This window comes from Podarcis tiliguerta (assembly GCF_965153285.1).
Source record: "Podarcis tiliguerta genome assembly, chromosome: 5".
Taxonomy (NCBI): Eukaryota; Metazoa; Chordata; class Lepidosauria; order Squamata; family Lacertidae; genus Podarcis; species Podarcis tiliguerta.
This window is the reverse complement of record NC_139538.1, coordinates 57,884,942-57,905,197: the sequence shown is the minus strand read 5'-3', so window position 1 is coordinate 57,905,197 and position 20,256 is coordinate 57,884,942. Positions and strand designations below refer to the sequence as shown.

Genomic DNA, 20,256 nt, shown 5'->3' with positions numbered 1-20,256 from the left:
TGATTACAACTGGTCCATGTCAGACCCCATTGCCTCTGAGTCCTACAGCTTGAGTGAAAGTTGTATGGAAGGCAGACGTTCTCCAAGCTGAGCTTTGGTTTCAGACTGAAAGTAAAATAGATCCCTAAGATTATGGGTGGCAAGCCACTGTATATTTGCACTAGCATAAGGTCTAGCATTGGCGCAAGGGGTTTTTATCTCTCCTCACTCCCCAAGCGCACCCTGTGCCATCCCCGAACCTGCCCTGAAGGGTTAGGGGGAAACCCCAGAACAGAGGGGGAACAAAGGAAGAGATTATTTTGTTGCCCAAGGAGAAATCATTGCACAGACTGATTTTCCTAACACTCTACTGAATACAAGCCTTAGGGGGGAGGAATCAAATATGCTACTTGGAAGATGAGCTAGTGTGTTGGCGCTGTTTGTATGGTAGCATGTTTTTCAAGTTTCAGTTCCACCAATCAGCATTTGCCCTGGCTGATTAATATGATATAAAGCAAGAGTCAGCCACCCCAAGAGTTACTTATATCTAGTCCAAGGGCTGGCAGCCTCCTTCTTCTTAGTCTCAGGGTTGCCATTGTAGATCTCAGTAGGGAGGAAGGCGGCAGCAAAACCAGAAGGAGTTGGCTCTGCTGTGACTCTGCCAGCTGTTAACCTCTGTGCTTCCTGCCCTATCAGTCCCCCCCCCTCCCTCCAGTGCTCTCAGCCTTGATTTTAAAACAAGAATAGAAAAAACCAGTCTGGTTATTGAAAGAGCCCAGTTTCTTACCTTTTGCATTTTAAGTTGGTAGCAGAAGACATTTTTTGGACAAGGCAAGAGAGTTCATCCATCACAAGCTGACTGGGATGCCAAACCCAAAAATAGTCAGGGTTCTTCCTCCCTCCCCTTTGAGGTGTTAATGTAAGTGACTCCGTAGGATTGCAGCCTCTCATCCAGCTTGGCTTGTGCCAAAACCCAGCTTGGGATTGTTTCTTGTTGGATCGGGTCTCACTGTGTGTCCAGGCATGAACAGCTCCAGTACCATATCAGGTGACTGGCTGTGGGCACATCCTCCACGCAGCAAATAATTTCAAATGGAAAGAGACAGAAGAAGGTGAAGAGCCAGGGCAATAGAAAGGCTAAGGATACAGACCATAAACAACCAGGACAGAACAATTGCACACCAGGCTGCCCCCCCCCCAAGGCAGCATATTGCTGGCTTGTTGCATATAGGTAAATAACCTAAGACGTGGAGGCTGTCAGCCTACTGGTTTATTGTGCCTTATGGTTCAGATCCATGAGGAGCAGTGACTGCTTCCAAACAGTTCTGCAAGCCCAGTTTGAGGTCCAGTGCTCTTGACAGGTGAATCCTTTTCAAACCACCCCCACCCACTTTTCTTTTCTCCCCCCCCCCCCCCGGATGTAATGCAGGTAATATAGATGCACTCCTTTAAGGCATAGTGAAGATTCAGCAATAACAAGAGTATTGCATTATAAAATAGATGAAAAGGGGTTTGTGTTCGGTTACAATGCAAACAGTTGTACATCTGTATGAAATTCCTTTGTGTCAGGTGTCGGGTTATCTAGTTAAAAAGCCATCCCTCTCGCCATCATGCCAGCTTTTCACATGAGCTTTAAAGAGCTATTTCTACCATGCAAATTAATCATACTTAAATTAAAATAAAGTGTGAACACATACAGGTAAATGTGCAAATTTGCTATTTTCACCCATCTCTTCCAGGGCTCTTCCATTTGGCTCAGGTGTGTGTGTGTGTGTGTGTGTGTGTGTGTCATGTATATATCTGTCAGATGAGCTGAATCGGGCTTGCTCTTTACTGCCAAGAAAGAATTAAGTACAAAATCTTCTGTAGGAAGCAATTGTGAAGTGTGGAAGTTTCTAGTCAGGCAAATAAATTGGATTTAAGTATATTACAGTCATAATCTTTTTCTGCCTCTCTCCAGACAGCCTTTGTACATGGAGAAATGAGAATGTATTCGCAGACAAATCTTGACCTGAGGGAGAAGGCTGAGGGAATCTGGATTTTCAATAACATAAGACAATAAAGCTCAGACTTCTAACCTGCTGCAATATGGTAAAAGTATAAAGAGCTTAGCAACTAATAAAAGGAAAGGGTCTTCCAACTCATATTTGAAGATCTAGACCCCAAAAGGACACTCCATAAAGATCATAATGGGTTAGTCAGTATCTAACAGATACGATGTACCTTGTTGACCAATTGTCTGACAGTTGTCTTTTGTAGGGTCTGGATATTAATAAGTCTCGGGTTGATTTCCTTTGGGTATTAGGCCTCATAATTGTACATCTACTTGTTGTGACACTGCAGCTTGCTATATATTTATTTAATGTGATTCCTGTAGGGATTCAAAAAGAAGAAGAAGGAAGGAAGACAGAAATGGAGGAATGCTGTTGCATTTCTGTGATCATATGCACACATTGCAAATTTTATCTCCCTCTGAGGTATTGTGAATCAAAGTGATTATAGTGTAAGGGAGAGGACATGATCTTGGGGGCAAAGAGGAAATCCAGATGTTTTCCCCTAAGGTCAGAAACCATCTTCCTCTCTTTCTGTTACATGGTGACTATAAAGAGATTCAATTATCACTACATTTCCTTTACTTTTTTTTATTAATAAAGCTTGCTCTGGAAGGCATACAGTAGCTAAATAATATTTTGACAGTTAATGCTAGTGTAAAGCAAGTGTCGCTCACACAGTAAGATCAAGGGAAAACAGATGCATAAGAGATCACCTGCTGGTTTATTCAGTGGAAATGAAGCCTGCTTAAAAAACGGCTCTTCCTGACGAAATAAAGAGCCACTCTCTCCAGCTTGATCTCTGTGTTGATATACAGGCCCTTTATATAATGCAAATATTTAAAGATTACACACGCATGCATAAAACTGCAGCTCTCCTTTGTAATCTGAGACAAGCATTGCACTTTTATGTATGCATTATGCATACAGAATCTTATCAGCAGGACCGATATACCACACCTTTGAAAAGTTTTGATGCGCTAGAGCTAGGGATAGACAGACCTGTCAATTTCGATTCTCCTTGTTTCCCATTTTTCCAGTTAAAAACTTAGCTCTCCACATTTTCACAAATGTGTGTCATTTGTGTGTCATTTTCGAAAGAAGGAAAAAAATCCCCATGGAAATTCACCAGCATTTTAAAGGTGCATTTTTCCAAATAAACTTGTATGCAATTTTGCCTAATATACATGTTTTTGCAAAGCAATTTCTCCTAACAGAATTCTTTTTGTATGTGTTTTTTTTTAATATACCCATGTATATGCTTTTTCAACACATTACTTAGCTGAGAAATGAATTGCAAAATTTAGAGAAGTGCAATTTTGCAAGGGTAGCTGGGTTTCGGTTATAATGTTGTTCAGTTCTTCTTTTGTTTCAGAAAGTGAAAATGCCTTTAAATACAGTTTCTCCCCCCTTCCCTATATAGGACTCACACCAGCAGAGACACACCCAAACTACTGTCCACCCCCTTGCCCCTCGCCTCACACCAGCCAGGCTGATCTGTCCAAATCAATCTGATGAACAGAGAGGGAGAGATTTGCAAGCACAGAAGGGCACTGGGTTCCAACCGCCCCAGAAATTGTGGTTAAACTTTTTTCCCTGTTTAAATAACTTGGACTTGAGGGGTGGGAGAGAAAAAATGCTTAGAAGTCAGATAAGGCCCCTGAACTAGGGATTAGCCACAACCACAACAGACCAAAAAAGAACTCCCATTGTCCAAAAAAAACAACAACATAGAATATGTGTACCATGGATAAACATAATCATTAGATATGTGCAGGTCACAGGCTGTCACATAGCTTAGCATCAGAGCCTTGTAGTATTTGGTAGAGGGAGGTCAAAAATTACTTTTTGTAGCACTGGAGAGGAAGACCAGTGAAAAAAGACCAGAGCTGCCCATCATCTTAAGTAGCTGTGAGACAGCCTATACCTTTATGCAAATTTGTGTAATGGTCCTGTGTTTGAAATCCTTCAAGTGCCGTTGACAAAACCAATTCTCCAGCTTCTCAAAACTTTTCTTCTCCTGGAAAACATGCTTCCATTTTTCAGTCTCAATCCCTGGGCACTTTGAAATTTCTTTAGAATTTTGATGGGTGCAGGTTCGAGGTTGTGGTCTGTGTGTTTTCCATTAAAGCTTTCTCCAGCACTCTGCAGCCTCCCTGGCTGCCTACACCTACTGATCTAAAAAACTCCATGGGAGAAGTTAACTTGTGGTGCCTTCCCCTAAGAACAGGAAGCTGGGGGGGAGGCTGACTACTGAGCATCTGAGTTCGCTGCACTCATTAGGCACAGTATAAGTAGCCTCCCAATCTTCCCATGCTGATAAGAAAGCCCAGCTGAGGTTGTCATGGGGTTTTCAGGAACTGCAGACACCCAGGAAGGCTATAGGGTACTGCCCATTGGAGACTTCATTTGTAGAAGGAACGAAAAGACATTCACAAACACAACTTGGTCACCTTAAAATTAAGCTAAAGGTTAAAAAAAAACGAAAACCCTCACACTCATGAGAATTTATACAAAATTTCAGCTAGATAATTTTCACATGCAATTACTTGCTGAATTAATTGCTGGGGAATAGTTGGGGGGGGGGACACAGAATGAATTTTTGGCACAGCACTTCCAGCAACACCCCTGCTCCCAAGTGAGTGAGTGTAGGATTGCAGCACTGAGGAAATAAATCTCCGTGAATTTAATGGGATTTACTGCTGAGTGGACATGCATAGGAGGAGTGCACTGCTAATGTAGTGGGTATCGCTCAAAATTACTGAAGTCTTCAGGTGATTTTAAAAACTAGATTAAAATGGAGAATTTTATCCAGGGCTCCAGAGGAGAAGGTGAAGAGCTGGGAAATGCAACCTGACTGCTGGGGGGTGGGGGTGGGAGAGATAATGAAGCCGAGATGTGGAGTGCAGAGGTGAAATCAGAAGTTGGGTCTGTCATTACTCATGTTTATAGTGGTGATTATGGGAAGGTTTATTACTTAATTAATCTCCTCAATTGTTTTTCTAGCGAGGAAGAAACACTGACGGTCTGAAGATTTGCTAGCTTTTTCTGTTGACAATCTTTTGTTGATGATCTTTGAAGAAACAGGACTACATAAGTAATTGTCAGACTAAAAGTTCTTTCTTTTTATTCCTGAAAGTGTTCACATACATTGTGAACAGATGAAAAATCCATATGAATAATTCCTGGGTTTTTGCATTAGGTTTCTTGGCTATCACGCTAGCACTTCTTTCCTGGTTTCTAACATTTCTTTTACACTGCATTACCTGTTGCGTTACCTCTGGTTTTTTTATCAATATACTGCCATGTCATGCTAAATTTCATTTACACCCGTGGGTGTGCAAATGGCAATAAACAGATGATTTATATGGTTATAAGATTGAACACATCAATATGTGCTATTTCTCTCTGTTCCAGCACCCTGTTTCCAAAATACATGCAATGTATTATTTAAGCTGTCCCATAGGTATTAATGTGTACAACATCTTGACACAGATGTAAATATTGTTGCACCAGCTCCCATATATTTCAAAGGGGACTACCACACACACACACACACACACACGAGCCATTGATGAGCTGTGTGTATATTATTTTGTTCTTGAGTATCCTTACCTGAATTCAATATCTGTGAGGAAGTACCCACAATGGCAAAGATGCACAGTAGTGCAGTGAGCCCATGGCAAGTCTTGAATGGGTGAATTAAGGAGTCTCCAGTGAGGCTTGAACTCATGGGCCAGAATCATACAGCTGTGGTTGGCAAAGGAATGAACTTGAGTGATACCATTCAATTAAGCCTCCTTGTACCAATAAGTCAGGCCTGAGCAGAGCAGATATACCATTGAGTCTTATAAAATGCTTCTGGATCAGACTGGCTTGCTGGTCAGCATGAGCAACTGGGAGACTCGGTGTTACTGATAGCTTCCTCTCCCTCTTACCCGCCTCTCTGTTTTCCTGCCCTCTCTCACCTTGACCTCAAACCGCACAGGAGGAGCTAGACCCAACATGCAAAGGCAGAAGCCAGAGAAATAAGTACCACTGTGATATAATGGCCAATAGGCTTAGCTGGTCATAATTTCTCCGCAACCAAGTCATCTGCAGATTCAGGATTGCAGCTGTTTTGTGATTGAGAATGCTCAAAAGTATAAAGATGTTTAAACATAGCACACAAAATAAAAACATTATTATAGTCTCATGTCCTTCACCTTTCCTATATTTGCTTTCTAAAAGGAACTGGTGATGAGAACCTACTGCAGAAAGACTTGAATTGCCCAGTGATTGATAATAATGGACTGCTGCTAGAATGTAAAACTGTCTAATGTGATCTTAACATTTTCCAGACAAATGGGCAGTTGCTTCCACCGTCCCACTGTCGAAGGTCAATGATCCATGTCATATGCACATTTAAAGAAGTACTTCCTTTGCACACTCAATGGACAATGTTAACTGCTAGACAACACGTAAACATGCAGAACCAATTGCATTAGTAACTTTGAGACAACCTGGCACCTTCTGCAGAGAGGTTCCCCCCCCCCTTCCTCCTGGCAAATTTTAATTGGGCAGAATGTCCTTTCTCTCTCTCAGTGCCTCATCTTCCCTTGCCATCTATAGTCAAGTCTTTGTGTTCAGTCCTTCTGGTACAGAAATGGCCTGGCCAAGAAATGTAATTTGGATGCAGGAATGGGATTTCTCCCATCAGATTTCATAGAATCATAGAACTGTAGAGTTGGAAATGATCATGAGGATCATCTATTCCATCCCACTGTGATGCAGGAATCATCAACTAAATAACACATGACAGAGGTCAACCAACCTCTGCTTAAAAACTTCCAAGGAAGGAGAGTCCATGTTCATGTTCCTTAGAAGCCTGGGAGCTTAGCCTGGGGGGGGGGGGGAGATGGGTAATGGCTGACAAGCTGCCTGGACTTTTGCCCATCGCCTCCCACAATCACAGGTGAGTGTCGGGTACCTTGTACCTCTGAGTTGCTGAGAGAAATAGCCCCAACAGGATTGTTCAGATAATTTGGCCTGGTGACACACTGTGGGTACCCTGCACCCTGCATATGTGGCCCTCACAGGCCTTCCATGTGCTCAATGCAACCACCTGCTACCACCTCTCACCCTGTGAGAGAGGATGAATGTGTGTGAGAGAGAGGAAGGTGGAATGTGTGGGCGTGCCCCAAGGCCACACCCACCAGCAGCTCTGGCCACACCCACTGGCCTGCAGTCCCCCCCTACACTGTTGCATGTAGCGCTTGAGGTCAAAAAGGTTCCCCACTCCTGAATAACTGACCATGCCCTAGGATGCTGTGCAAAGAAAGCACTGTAAGTTCCCAGGAGACAGATCAATGTGGGAAAGGTTTCCTGTAGGGAAGGAGAGGGAAGCTGCTAAGGAGCATCTTTTGCGCAAGTTGGTTTGTTATGTGCTCTCTTATATGTGGGTACTGTATTGTGTGGATCAGCTTCCTGATGCTCCTGTATTTCTCAAGAGCAGGATGATTGCCGCTGCTTTTCCAGCTCATTTTAATGTCCTTTTTAATATTGTATCATGATTACTACTTTGTTCCAGCTAGCTTTTTCTTTCAAAATTCAGACACTTGGCTACTCCACAAAGATCCTCTAAGGCTGTAAGTAAAGAGGGGAAGATTCTCTAGTAATTGGAGGGGGGGAATGTGAAATCCCAGGTGATTTAAAAACATAACCATTTCTAATTGCGTTCAAAGACAAGAAAGTGCAGAGGAGTTCTCAATATGCATGCGTTATTTACAAGGGCTCTACAAACACCAACCGAGGGGGGGGAAATATGCAGTGCGCTTATTATTGGAAAGAGGATTCTGAACAATACATGGACTGAAATAAATGTTTTGTGTAATGAAGTGTGCCTAGAAAGGGGGGGAAAGTAAGTACATTACCGCTTCATTGGTAGCGCTGACAGAGGTGTGGGGGTAAGGTGGGGAGTTGGATTTTTTTGGTAACTATTTAAATGGACTGCAAGCAAAGATAATGAATGCATGGTATTTTACAACATATTGATACTTTAGTAATTAACAGAGCAAAAATCAATACAAAAGTGTGCCAACATAATTAAGAATATGCCAAAGTCACTCTGCCGCTGCATTTACATTTCCGTCCCTGGTTGCAAGCCCTAGGAATGGTAACTTGCCATTTTCTGCCTGCGCTTATGAAATGTCTCTATGTAACAACAAAATATAAACTACACAGGTGCCTTTAGTCACATAAATGTTGTAGATCTTTAACGATAAACACAAAAGACCCTGGAAGACTTTTGTGATTTCTGGGGGGAATACATTAAACCCGTAGTGGAGCTTCCCTTGTGGATTGTACTTCTGTTCCAGTCTCAGTTTACTGCTGCTTTCAGTCATCATGTGATAGACAGGCTGCCATTTCATTCTCTTGAAATGAAGGTGGAAACATCAGTAAAGAGCAACCTTAACGGTGGTGGAATACACCAGGGAAGGCTTTTCTGAATGGTTCAGGAACCTATTCCAAATTTTAAACAGACTTGGGGTTGTTGTTTTTTTGGCTAAACAAAAAAAAAAAAAAGTGCCATTGCTTGAGATGTTACACATTAACCTTCAAGTATAAATGTAAAAAAGAAAAAGAAAGAATTTATTGCTACCTCTGGCAACTCTATTCCTAATATTTACCAAATGGATTACAAGAAGACAGCTATGCTCGATCTGGAGCTCATGTTTTCTGACTGTTTTGGACGGTGGGCACTCTGGGGATAGAAGATGCTGAATTGGTTGGTTTAGATCAGGGGCAGGAAAGCTCAGAACTGGAGGCTGGATGCAACTCTCCAGGACTCTCTCTTTGGCCGCCAGGGGTTAGGTCAGGCCCCTCAGGCTATGTCCACTCTCCCTAGGTCACACTTTTTATTGCCACTGCCCCCCATCTCTCCTCAAGTGCTTTAGCCATGCTAGAATGTCTCCTTGACACATCTGATAATGCCTCTTGCTTGCCTGTATGGCAGGAAGAAGATAAACTAGCCTACTGTACAGAGGTAAAATCTTCCCACTTTTGCCTCAGACCCTGCCCACAATGGGAATGTGTCCCTCTGAAAGTTGCCCAGAAGGGGAATGTAGTTCCCCAACCTTGAAACAGAAAATTGTTCTCTAAAAGTCCTTCAGATAAAGTGCTGTCCTCTGTATAGTAGGACACTTGGCCAACTTGTCTGGTCTGCAGGCAGTAGAGGAGAGATTTGCCCCTGTTGATGTTTTTAAGACTGGCTATGCTCTCCCCCACAGGCCTTTCTGACATCTCTGGAGGGAAGGGGAGCATGGAACTACTACAGTCTCCCTCATTACTGTAATATCTCAGCACCTAGCAATTTCTATTACATTTCATGCTCAAAACAACCTTCTTAACTAGGGCTCCATTGCAGCAGAGAAGTATTAATCCCACTTAATTATGAGTAGGGATATTGGGGTTTTATGAGATAAATTAAAGAGCGACTGTGGCCAAGCAAGGAAATGAAGCCATGTATCTTGCGTTCCACCCACCCACCCTTTTCATTCAAACAACCCATCCACATCCTGGTAGGATATTATAAAAATTCACTCATTCAGCCGCATACAACACATTCTTAACTGGAAAGGATTTTATTTAAATAAAAACAGAGTCTAGAACTGTTCTCATAACAAAAACTTCTGGTTGCAGCTGGCTTTTTGCTAGATGATGTGATTTTAAAGATTTAGGCTGCAATTTCATACACATTCACTTAAATGGAAACACTATTGAACTCAGTGGGAATTACTTCTGATTCAACATGCAGAGGATAAGCAGGCCTGGCCCTCTCATGAGCCACACACACAGAGTCACTTGGCTCAGGTGGATTGTGGCCCACCCAAATCTGCCACCTGCAGGGCTGGCTATCCACCCAGCTGCCTACTATGACAGAATAGCCAATGTGGTCTACTCACAAGAAATCTACAATGGCTCTCCATTAATGGCCACCAACTTGGATGGCTTTAGAAGTGCATTGGACAAATGCATGGAAGATAAGGCTATCAACAGCTACTAGCTACAATGGCTATGTTCTGCATCCATGGTGATCCAACAAGCTCTTGTTATTTTCTCCAGTTGAACGCTTTGTGTTTCCAATTTCCAAGGGGGAGGTGGGGAAAACCTACGCAGAATGAATCTGTTTTATTTCTCAGTACATATGGATTTCATAATGTATGGACAATGTGGACATGCCAGTTCTGCTGTGTTTTCTCTCTGCAGATGAAATGGAAAACCAAGATCTCATTTCGTGCTGACGATTGCTCTCTGACTGTGCTCCACTTGAATTGTTTTTCTGCCTTTTTTTGAAAATAGCACATGCCGAGGTAACTCCTGATGGTTTCATTTTGTTCTGTACTCTGCACAAAAAACAATCAGTGGGGTGGAGATGGGGGAGCTGTAAAAGCCACATGAGAAAGCACTGCATGTGGGAATACAGGGAACATATGTGTGTGTGTATGTCTAGCAGGGAAGCTTTTATGCTACTCATGTTTCTCTGTACACAGGTTTCCTCAAGATGGTCGTGACATCCAAAGTGGTCCTAAGTCAAGAGCCATATTTGAAATCCATTGAAAGGTGTTAGGAAATGCACACAACATATCTGCTATACCTCCAGGAAATGGAAAAGTGAGGCACTTGTTCGCAATGTGCTGAATGTCTCCATTAGTACAGTGATAAATAGGCCATTTGGAGATCAGGTGCACATACTTCTCGGGTGACATCTGGATATGATTAATTCAATCATTGTTTTGGGGAAAGCAAGTAACTCAGGCAGGGATGGAGGCTGCTTGTGGAGTCATATAGAAGGTGCCTATTACCCAGGTCATCTTAGTCTGGCCTTTGTTTCTTTCAAATTATTGTGGCGGGGGCATGCTGAATTCAAAAGAGAGAATTACATTCGAGAGCAAACTTTTCATAGAACGAAGCCGGGGGGGGCGGGGGCGGATGAAAGCTGCAAAGTGTTGAGACGTTTTCTGTGGTATGATTTCTGTTCCCAAGAGAGTGCTCTCATAAATATGGTGATAATTATACAGGTGGGAAGATCCTGAATTCTCAGCATTACTAATGTATTATATTTTATCTTTCCTTTCCTCCTCCAAGGCACTCAGGGATGTGCGCATCCTTTCTTCAAAACAACCCTGTGAGGTAGATTAGGTTCAGAAATAAATAGGGGTGTGCTGGTCCCGGGGGGAGGTTACCGTGAGGCGTGGTCAGAGTCCGGTCCTGGGTCAAGGGTCTGGAGACAGTCCACAAAGGGCGAAGTGGAGTCCGAAGCAAGAAGCCGGGTGGGGACGGGAACTCTGGAAGAACAGGTCTGGGTGCTGGCAGAAGCAGGTTTCCAACGACGTTGCTCCCGCAACCTGGGACCGGGCTGACTGGCCTTTATCTTCTCTGAGGCCAGGGGCAGTCCCGGCCCACAGGTGACCTGCCTCTCCTGGCCTTAAGGTGAGCACTCCTCCTGAGAGAACCCAGTTCCCTTCGCCTCTCTGCCCTGAGCCTCTGCAGCTCAGGAGAGGCTGGAGGGTTACTGGACCCAGGGGGAGGCTCACCTTCCCCTGACAGGGCTGAGAGACGCGCACCTGTAGGCAATGGGTCCTCAATCACCTCCGGAGCCAGAGTGGATTCATCTGGTGTCTGCTCCTGAGGATCCGGCACAGGTGCAGGCACTTCAGATTCAAGACCCTGCCCCGACTCAGCCGGCCCTGGAGGCGGGGACTCCTGTGCAGGCTGGGATTCCTCTGGTTCAGCCTCTGAATCAGATTCCCAGGCCATCACAAGGGGCCTAGGATGAACCTAGCCATCCCTGATCATCATCAAGGCACTGTGTCCACTAACAACAGCCTACACAAATTTGACCCATCTAGCACCATAGACCTTCCACAAGCCTTTGGTGCCTACCTTCAGCCTTTGTACATGTTTAAGCTGGATCCTGTGGAACTGGATGTTTGGTCTCAAAAAGCAGGAGTATCTAACCGGTGCAGCCTGTAATGCAGTAGCAATGTGTTTCTTATTGATGTATTGTATATTTATATCCTACTCTTTTCCTGCAAAGGTGATTAAGGCAGTGCACATGATGTTCCCAGGCAATCTTCTCTACAGGGACTAACCAGACCCAGGTCTGTTTAGCTTCAGCAACGTCATTTTTCCAGACTGTGGCCTTGATGTAAGATCTAAAACTGGGAGATTAGAATTGTAACAATAAAGAAAATGGAGACTGAGCTGAATTTCTGGTGAGCTTGAGTGTTTCCGGTTGAGATTTGATGAGGAACAATGGTGAAAATTCTTGAGGCAGCTGTTGAAAGTGCAACCAAAAATACTTTTCAACAATGGTGAAACCAAAATGGAATTGGCAATTTCTAAACTGAACCACATATGCACAAGAATGAGAGTGATAGTATTGCAGCCTCTTTAGCCTGCCGCTAATTCCCCTTATAAATAAAGGCTTGTTCACTGAACCTCTTAATTTGTCTCCTCTTATAGTGAGGTTAAGGCTGGTCATGTCTGCTTCCTGTGTTATGGTTCTGTTCAAAGGAATGCTACTGGATGTCCTTCTCATGATGAAAATCGTAGCACAAGAAGAATTATGATGGCCGCATTTGTATTCCTATCTGTGTGACTTTCCTGCCTAACAGACTGATTGGGATTGGTTGAAATCATAGCAAGAGATATGGCAGTGTCCATGTGAACTGGTTCTCAACCAAGCTAAGGGTGAGAAGCAAATAGATACTTGCATACACACTTGTAAGCATATCTACATACAAAAACACTTGTTGAAGAAACATGGAGCTATTCGGTGTTGGCAACACCAGGTCACAAAATATTGCATCATCTCTTCCTTTGCTTTTTACATGGTGATTCCAGGAAACTGAGCCTTCATCCTGATTTGTTTCCAAGGAGATTAGATGAAGTTGGCTATTTAATGAACATTCATTTGTTTGCAGGGAGGTTAGATGATGTTGCCTCAAAGCAAGTGTTATCTCACACTTTCCAGTGCATTTACCCACAACTTTCCTTATCTCAGGAAGCCCGATCTTTTGCGGAGGTGTTTTTGTTGCACAAGACCTCCCAACCGCAGCCTGACTTTGCCAGTTTGTAATCAAATCCCTCCTGAAAATAGCTGCAGTCTGGAAGCACCCACAGTTGCTTGAATTTCTTGATCACTTCAGGTTGCCTCCAAACCATCTGTATTTTATGAGAGGGATCCAAATGTATAATGGCAATTTAGGAAGTGGATTAAAGCACTCTGTCACCTGGGTAAAGCAAATCTACTTTGGGGAGAAGCAAACTTTTTGAAGTTAGTTTCCTAATTGCAAATGTACCAAAAAGTGTGGAATGAACGAGCGACTGATGGTGAAGTTAGAAAAATCAGACAAGAAAACCTGGATGAATGCTCGTTGTTGTATAACCTCCTCCCGCTAACAAAATCAAAACAAACACTAAATAAAGATCAAACATAGTATGACCTCTGCATAAACTTGGTGCAAGGAAATCAGGTGTGGATGCTCAATAGCAGGTCATCTGGAGGAACCTTCCACTTTACAGACTTCTAGAAGTGTGTTCCATTCCTTGTCAAAGCTTTAGTATGCCTTTCCTTTATACACCAGCTAAACAGATTTCTGTTGTGGTGATTATGTAGTCATGTGCCATTTCAGAAAACTTCATTAAAAATAAGTTCTATTGTGATTTAACTGTCCCAGTGGCTTCCGGTAAATTTCAAAGTTCCAGCTGGCCACACAGGGCTTACTTTAGTAAAGTATAACACATTGTTAGGTTTTCCTGATAAAGTCTGCTCTTTGTGATTCAGCAAACCTCTTCCTCTCCACGCAACTGGCATCTTCATTGTTAGGCACCCCAGAGGTACACAAATCAAAATGGAGTGCACTCAGATGAAAAAGGTATTCCCAATCATACATGCAGATTACACATTACTCATGCAGTAAAAGAAACAAACACTGTGAATTACACAAATTTAAGTCTGAAGAGTGAACTGTGCCTTATTTGCAGCTTTAAAAACAATTTGGCTATTGTTGCTAGATTCTGCGGCCCTTCGCATCATCCATCACATAAGGCTGTCTCTAGACTACAATAATATAATGTAATATGATCTACATCCTAAGCCCATTTACTTGAAAGTAAGTTCCATTTAAATCAAATATTTACTTCTAAGAACGATGGAGATGCCAGGTGCCTGTCTTGCAAAATTATTTCACATTCATTCTCCCTTAAATATTGAAACATAAACGGCAAACAAAGAAAGGTCAGATAGCAGATGGGAAGGGATGCACATTCATGGGCCAATGGACCATGTGGAAGGGCAGGTCCCACAATAAGCAAAAGCAATAAGATGAAGTGTTCATCTACAGGTGTCTCCCCAGTTACATGGGGGTTATGTTACCAAGTACTGCATGTATACGTGAAATTGTGTATAGTGGGGAACACCATCTAAGAAGCCTGTAAACACCCTCTAAACCTCTGGAAACCCTTGGAAACCCCCTTTAAAATGCAGCAGCACTTACCAGACTGGCATGAATGGTGGCAATGGTGGTTCTCAATCTTCCACATCTCTGGTACCCTGATGTGCTTGGCTGTGGGTCAGATTCCAAATAAACATCAAAAAGGAAGGGGAGATCCCAGAGGGCCTGCTCCTTCCACCTTAATTTTTGTTAACTATGACCCAGCCCTCCAAACAGAAGCACCATTTGAGGCAGCTGAAGCCACCACCGTCCTAATCTCCCCAGAATGTCTCTGTGCCTCATTGTACGGCCAAGAGACATTCTGTAGAAATTAAGATGGCAGCTCAGGCTATCCCCAGTGCTGTCAGATCTGTTGCCTCTTAATAAATCCACAGTGGAGGCCACCAGGGCAGTGCTGAAGAGGCCAGAAAGCACCCTATACTTTCTGCCGCTAATACTTGGCACTGGTCCTGATGTTGTGGTTGGTCTTCATTAACCAGTAACACTATGGTTATGCCAAAATTATGCCAATGGAACTTACGTAAACCACATCAAAAACAAATGGACAATGCAAAAACAGTCACAAAAAGCCCCACCAATTGATTTTTGAACTCCCCCCCCCGTTGCTTTTTATAGCTACAAGAAAGACCCTTGCAAACAGTGAGAAAGAACCCAACCTCTCCAACCACACTGTCATTTCATGACCACTCATTTAAATGTCATAGACAAGTGTCAAGATCAGAACCTGGAAAACAATGAAACATAGATTACAGCACTGTTTATCTTGGCCAGATCCCTATGCCAGGGTAAGGCATTCTATACCTGAGCTATTACTCACTCAAAGTGCCCCCTGCCTAGTCTTTTCCTGAAAATCTTCAGGGATGACAATTCCACCTAAACTGCTGCTGCTGCTGCTGCTACTACTACTACAACTACTACTACTACTTATTATTATTATCATTATTATTAGTTGTTGTTTAAATTTATGTCCTGCATTTCAACCCAAGGGCTCCCAGGATAGTAAACAACAATCCATTAAAACACAACAAATCAATAGAATATAAAAGTAATGCCAACAACAGCATTATAAAACAGCAAAAAACCCCATGGCTCTTCATATCTAGTAGCTAATCAAACTGCTCTTAAGTGACCCATCCCATAAACCAGCTAACGCAAATGAACAGTCATTTTAAAAAACACACAATTATTTAGGACAATCGTATGCACTCATTTGAGTCACTGGGATTTGTGGCTGATGTAGGCAGCTATCTGTCTTGTGTTTATTCCTATGCCTGTGGGACCTGCTCCTGATTAGAGAAGAACAAGCCAGATGAACCAAGCTTTGTGTGGCATTGCAAACTATCCCAGTGTGGGTTCTGCTGGTGTGTGCAAAATATAACTTCTGCTCATGGTAAATGAGACGAGTAACCCACTTGCCATAAGCAGGGAGGCACCACAACTGTCAGAGGTGAGGAGAAGGACCAGGAGAAACCATATGAAGCTTCTGAAGTCTCTCAGCCCCACTCACCTCACAGAGTATTTGTTGTGGGGGAGGAAGGGAAAGGAGATTGTTAGCCGCTTTGAGACTCCTTAGGATAGTGATAAAGCGGGATATCAAATCCAAACTCTTCTTCTTCTTCTTCTTCCTCCTCCTCCTCCTAATCATGAGTCAGGCCAACAGTCTATTTAGCCCTGCATATATTATATATTAAGCATAAGCAAAAAACTTTAAAAAGAAATAATGTTTATATGTCCCTTAACCCCCCCCCCAAAAAAAATCTTTTGTTATCATGCATTTCATATGTACTTTTTTACTCTAGCTGTGGCTCTCTGTGGTTACAAGCAAAGTGTCTCTCCCAGTTCTACTACCCAAGGTCATTTAACTGGAAGTTATAGCTGCAGATTTCTGCGTGTGCTTGACCATGACAACACAACCCTTTGTATGCTTACTTGGAAGCAAAATTGCTTTCAATGGGACTTCCTCCTTAATAAGTGTCTTTAGGGTTGCAACCTGACTTACGGTCTCTCTAGTGAGACTATTGTGATCACCAACTCTCCATCTATTTATTTAGATGAAACTAGACTGTAGATTGGGCAGATAGTGAAGAACTTCTTCCTAATCTTTTAGCCGGCCTTCCTGTTCCCTGACACTTTTCTCAGGAGGCTTTCCTATTTTCATTTCTACTATTTATGTATTTTATACAGCACAATTAATGCTGGTGGTAATTCATGTCCATGGGAGAAACAGCAGTGGGGGTTAACACTGTGAGCCCCTTCATCATATGTCCAGGTTGTACTTATGTGTAAATAAAGGAAATAGCATAAAGACGCCATAATCTCCGCTGTCCCTCGTTCCAAGGAAACCAAACCCCGAGTTAAGTGCCTAGAACCCTCGAATCTCACACCGCTCTGAGATTGGGGTGGCATGCAATAATACTTAAATGGTCCATTTTAGCAGGAAATGGTAAAGCATATGCCTAGTTCTCCCATATAAATCAATGGGGTGTGTATATGCTGGACTTTGGCTGTTTTGTGCCCAGAGTAAACAGTTCCATACATTCACATAGACATCACCATCAATCTCTCTCCTGAAAAATGGTCATAATGATAATGTGATCTTTATAGTGACCACTAACCACATTGTTAAGTGATGAACATGGGGTTGTTTTTGACCTGCACACTCTTAACATTTTTCTTTGCTCTTATTGGTTCCTTGTTTTCACACCAAGCACTGCAAATGCTCATTGTTCTGGAAATGATCCTATAGAAAAAAATATAAATATTAGATGCATCCATATATTACAGTGTATACTATGCTCTATGGAACACTGTATTATGCTTATTGCTGTTCCTGTGATAAATAGACCTACCTTAAGAACAATTTATTCATATATTAATGTGCCTTGTGGGATACATAATCAGCTTCATTAGAGGACATTATTATGGTAAATCTCTGCAAAAACATCTTGCATAACAAGACAACAAGATCAATAAAAAGCCTCATCATATGTGTATAATATTGGTAAAAGGCCGTGGATTTTACAAATGTTAATACTGGGTTCTTTTTAAACTGTGCTCACAAAAATGCTGGGGTATTCGATTGCAATTCAGGTTGTACAAGGATGTTAAGAACTTGCACCTCAATGACATCCCTTCACCAGTGCACTATATCAAGGAACCCACTTCAGAGAGCAAGTATGTATGTGATTCCCTGCTGGTCTTCCCTCCTACCCCCCCCCCCCAACATCTCATACTTGGTAGATTAGTAGTTTGTTTGTTTTTTAACCTTATCTACTAGTGCAAATGTCCAATCAGAGCCCTTCTCTATTTTAGGCAATTTCAGATGATGTGTACCACAGTAATTTTACTAGGAAGGTAGTTAAGCAAAGTGAGCACGAATATATCAGGTTATCTACATGGCAATCAATCCAGTCTCCAAGTTGCCTTCTTGTATGAGGCTTCCTGGCACAAATGCTTCTTGGCTTCATCATTCTCTGATCACATTACAATAGGGAATGAAAGTCATGTGATTCATTGAAGACATATTTTCCATAAGCTTGTTCCAGTGCCTTGAATCATGTTTACATTCACAGTTATTCCAAAACAACCATCCATTATCATCCTTCGCTGGTGTCTGATGTGATAGTTAACAGCTTTCTGCATTTTAAGTGTTCTACACAAAATCTGAATTATTATTGGGCTTAAATATCGTAACATATTATTTAAATGCAAATTCCACCTGAAAAATTCCATTTTGTTGCTACAGTCACTAGTAAACAGCCAGAGACCAAACAACCTGTATTCCTAACTCTTTTTAGACCTATGGTTGTTGGCAGTAATTTCAACATTAATGTCTATAAACCATTAGTACCTGCAATAATCTCTGCCCTCGCCAGTTGATCCAGTTGCTGATAGGGCATTTCAATCATAAAAACAGGACTGGGGAAACTCCAGATGTTGTTGGATTACAACTCCCATTATCCCTGACCATGGGCCATATTCAGTGGTGGGTGGAGCCCAGTAGGACCAGAAGGTAGGTAAGGCAACAGTAGGTGGAGCCAGTGGCAATGACAGGTGGAACCAACTAATTCTAATTCTGTCTCTCTAGTCCTTCCTGCTGAGTTCCACTAGAGCAACATTGAGACTAAGATGGAGGAAGCTGACAAGCAGGGGGTTCACCCCAATGGACCAGCCTCCATTGATCATACTGACTAGTGGAATAATGGGAGTTGCAGTCCAAAAACATCTAGAGGGTTACAGTTTCCCCATCTCTGCACAAATGCCCTCCTAATACAACTCCAAGTTTGCCAAGCTGTGCCCCATATCCGCCTTGCATCTCCCAAGCTCTCCATATCTCCTCAGCTCTTGCCTAGCCATGCCCCAGATTTGCTTCATGTCACTGCAGTCTTGCATTCCCTTCCTCTTGGCCTTTCCTGCACCACCAGTCTTCTTATATTTGACTGGAACCTGATCCCTGACATTGCTGAAACATTTTCCCTTTGAACATTGGGGCTTCGTGGGAAGATTTTGGGGGGCAAAAATTTAATGTGGTGCTAGATTTAGGTCTAGGCTAAATCCTGCTGTGCTGCAGTTTACCACTTGTTAATTCTCCTTTACAAAAACCAACTGGAAAACCTTCCCTTGAGTCATTCTGGCCTGAAAAATTTAAAACCATTTGCCAAAAAAAACCCAAAACCCACTTTTAAAATGACCAATCAGGTTTTGTCCTGAACCCAGAGGACAATCCTCAGCATGAGCAAAACTAACTCACACACTGAGTTGCCTAAGAAAAATTACCTGAAGGGTTAAGTCTCAGCCATTCAATATATGGTCTGTGGCCAACTGTGATGCCAGAAAAAGCCCCAGATCCCATTTTTTAAAGCAACTTTTGCTTTTCCCCATAGAAAGTTGCTTAAGTCTCTTGTCTAAGTCATCTGGAACTATTTACTCTGTTGGAATGTTTATGCATTGCACCTGTTCTCTTATTGTGCCTGTCTGGACTCAAGCCCACAGTGAGTCTTGAACTGGCAACCTCCCGAATCTCTCTGGCAGGGCTTCAGTTTGTTCTTCACACACCCACTCAGCTCTGGCCAAAATAAGAAACTGATATGAGTCCAGCCACAATAGTCAAGGAAGCCTCTTTGTACCATTAGGTCAGGCCACGTACCCTGCAATGCTTATAAAAACCTCTGGGTCAGGTTTGCTTGCTGGCCTGAACAAATAGGAAACCTGTTCTGGCTAGAGACTGTTGTCACTTGGTTTCCCTCGTCCGTCTCGACTTCTCCTGCCTCACTTTCAGAGTTGGGTCTGACAGCAGCCTTTTGTGTGAGAAATCATAATATACAATGTTGCCTTTGGGCCAAATGGATTTATTGCCCCTTCTAGTACTATGGCATTATGAAAAGGGCATCCTAATACAGCAAACCAGGTGTGACTCCTATGTGAGAACTCTTCTAGGGCAAAATTATTGCTATTAAGAAACAGTTCAATTTGGACACAGCACAGCAGCTCTATGGATCATCAATAAATGTCCTATTTTCGCAACTTGAACAGGTCTGGAATAAGCAAAACAGATCTGTAGGCTGCGTATATCTGTATGGAATATAAAGACACTGCCTTTGGCTTAATGGCATGTGATCTGAATAAGACCTCTGCTCTGCACACTGTGATACCAGCACCCAGATGGCCTAAATATCAAAGCCACCTGAGCTCTTCACAGTCACAGCTTAGATGCTGGGATGCAACCT

The 20,256-nt window shown here is 42.7% G+C and overlaps 2 long non-coding RNA genes across 2 annotated transcripts; one reads left to right on the top strand and one right to left on the bottom strand.

Annotated features, from left to right (window-relative positions):
• Nucleotides 1-277: 277 nt before the first annotated feature.
• Nucleotides 278-11,664, top strand: LOC310677992. Its single transcript, XR_014511551.1, has 3 exons — nucleotides 278-2,456; nucleotides 5,037-5,127; nucleotides 10,278-11,664. It is a non-coding gene; the product is annotated as an uncharacterized lncRNA (long non-coding RNA).
• A 3,487-nt stretch (nucleotides 11,665-15,151) lies between these two features.
• Nucleotides 15,152-16,146, bottom strand: LOC310677232. Its single transcript, XR_014511012.1, has 2 exons — nucleotides 16,038-16,146; nucleotides 15,152-15,254 (listed from the first exon to the last, which is right to left on the bottom strand). It is a non-coding gene; the product is annotated as an uncharacterized lncRNA (long non-coding RNA).
• Between the last annotated feature and the right edge of the window lie 4,110 nt (nucleotides 16,147-20,256).